Below are 2,434 nucleotides of genomic sequence, written 5' to 3' on the forward strand. Positions count from 1 at the left end.
TATAGCCAAGTAAAACTTACCATGGTAAAAATCTAAAGTAGCCAAGCTAAAAGAAAGAGAAGCAACCAACATAAATCATAAAACACAAAAATTAGAAGTTGAATTTGCTTCCAAGAGGGAAGCTCTCGGCTTCTTCACTTTCAAGAAAGAAGAAAATCCAAAACTCAAGATCCAAGCTTTGTTAATTTGCAATGTAATTATCCTAGGTCCTTTTTACTTAGTTCTGACTATCCTAGGAATCTAAGCCTCCAATTCCTTCACAATCTTTTTCAATAAATCATTGAAGAAGAGAGTGAATAGTGTTTTCAAGATTTTTAAATTGTTTGATCTTATGTTTTTGGTTAGATTTAGCTTTGGCAAGGACTTTCAAGGGCTATTTCAAGCTTCTTAGTTAGTTCTACTCACCAAGGAAGGTAAAACCTCATACCCCAAGCTTTACTTTGAGTATTTAGGAGTGGTTTTGTTTAATACAGTTCATGAGAAGCATGATTCTTGTATGTTTAGAGCTTGGTTGGATTTGTAATGATTTTAAGTTATGAATCTTGGTTATTGGTTAATGAAACTTAAGTATAATTAGTAGCTCTTGTTTGTGATTGAATGAGTTGGAACAATCTTGAGGTTATGGACTGATGTAGTAAGGTTTGGATGAAGTTTGGTTGTATTGGTGGTTATGAGTTGGTTTGTGGTTGATTGGAGTAGTTTAAACATTGGTAATCGCGTAAACATAGTCGTCGTAATGCCCGTTTTAATTCAACTGCTTGTTTTAGTGTTCGGGACAGAAAGCTAACTGACTAATCTATAACTTTTCCATGTTTAGCTATATCGTGTCGTAAGCTTCGTTTTGATATGTAGTTCGCTTGAATCCGATGTACGATTTAGGAGAAACAGCCGTTTTAAGTAACGGCGTTTCACAAGCGAACCATTACACCTCGCCTTACTTTAAAACCTTGATTAAGGTCCTTAAATGACTAATTGGAGTACGAAACAATTATGTAAGACTAATTGGAGTACGAACCATAATTATGTAAGCCATTTTCATCACTCTTGCTTCTTGTGGTGTGTGTTATTGTGGGGTCACACCATGAGGTTATTTATTTTAATTAAGTTAAACGATAATTATGGAAAGAAAGACCGTGATGACCCGGATTCCCTACACTGGATCTAGGGGTGTTACAGAAATAGTATCAGAGCCAAGGGTTATAAACCTCAGAGATGATGCGACGATATAATAATAAACTCGCAAAGATAATAAGAACTCTTGTCAAGTTCATAGTCAGACTACTTAAACTAGCGCTGACAGTTAAAACCCTTACGGGAATTCTTATAAGTATCATGATAGTAACTTAGCTCGTTTAATGTGTAGGCGCATGAGATAGAGGACCCAGAGATGTTTGAGCGTGAGCATGATGAGGCACTGCTAGATGCCGAGGATCATGGGGAGCCTGAGGAGGACCCCTCCGAGGAGTCAGAGACAGGGGTTATTGCTATTTCAGATGAGGAGGACCCTGATGAGGTCCCAGTAGCTGAGGAACATGTCGGAGCTATCGTGTAGTATACTGGTACCCCCTACCCTCACTCCCCGTGGTCAGAGCTACTACCCCTCCACCGCTATCTTGGAGCCCCTATGATGACAGCTCCTGAGACCCACACTTCTGAGCTCAGGCAGACCGAGGAGGCACCCTCAGTGGATCCGGATTCACCAGCTCTCGTACCTGCCCATAGGCAGTCTTTGTTAGCTCACGGCTATGTTCAGGATGTTCTGAGGACTCGAGTGGCTGTTGCTAAGGCCGGGCTGGAGGAGGCCAGGAGAGAGTTAGATACAGAGAGAGCTGGTAGACGTGCACGAGCTCATGAGGCTAGAGCTACTATACCTTGATCTCTGAGGAGAGAGCTGACTTGGATAGAGATTATGGCCCGTGCGAGACTCCGATCACTTCATGGAGACAGACATGGTAGGATATCCAGGAGGCAGGCTGATTATATTTTCAGTCGTGCGATGAAGATAGTGTGGGAGTTGACCCACTCTGGTGATTGATTCAGGACCAGTGATGTGGTAGTCTAGTCGTCTAGTTAGTCGAGGCCATAGTAAGAGCCAGTTTTCCGGGATAGTTGACTTGTATATAGTATCCCTTTCTCTGACTAAACAGATAGACTCATGTATTTTACTTTTGGGCAGATGACTATAGCACTGTTGTATTTTTGACCAGATCGAACTATGTATTTCTCGCATTATGTATATATTTATTTCCTTTCAATTCAGTTCCTTAGTGACGAGATCACTATTTTTTTTATCTTTATTATTACTGCACTTCTTGTGATTAGAACTGTCATAATATAATAAGATTGTGAGATACGTTCTCCCCATTATAGAAACTGTGCAAGGCACAATCTTATGTATGATTGTGACCTAATGTTGAATTTTCCAAAAATTTAT

The sequence above is a fragment of the Apium graveolens genome, chromosome 3 (genome assembly GCF_009905375.1).
Source record: "Apium graveolens cultivar Ventura chromosome 3, ASM990537v1, whole genome shotgun sequence".
Classification (NCBI taxonomy): Eukaryota; Viridiplantae; Streptophyta; class Magnoliopsida; order Apiales; family Apiaceae; genus Apium; species Apium graveolens.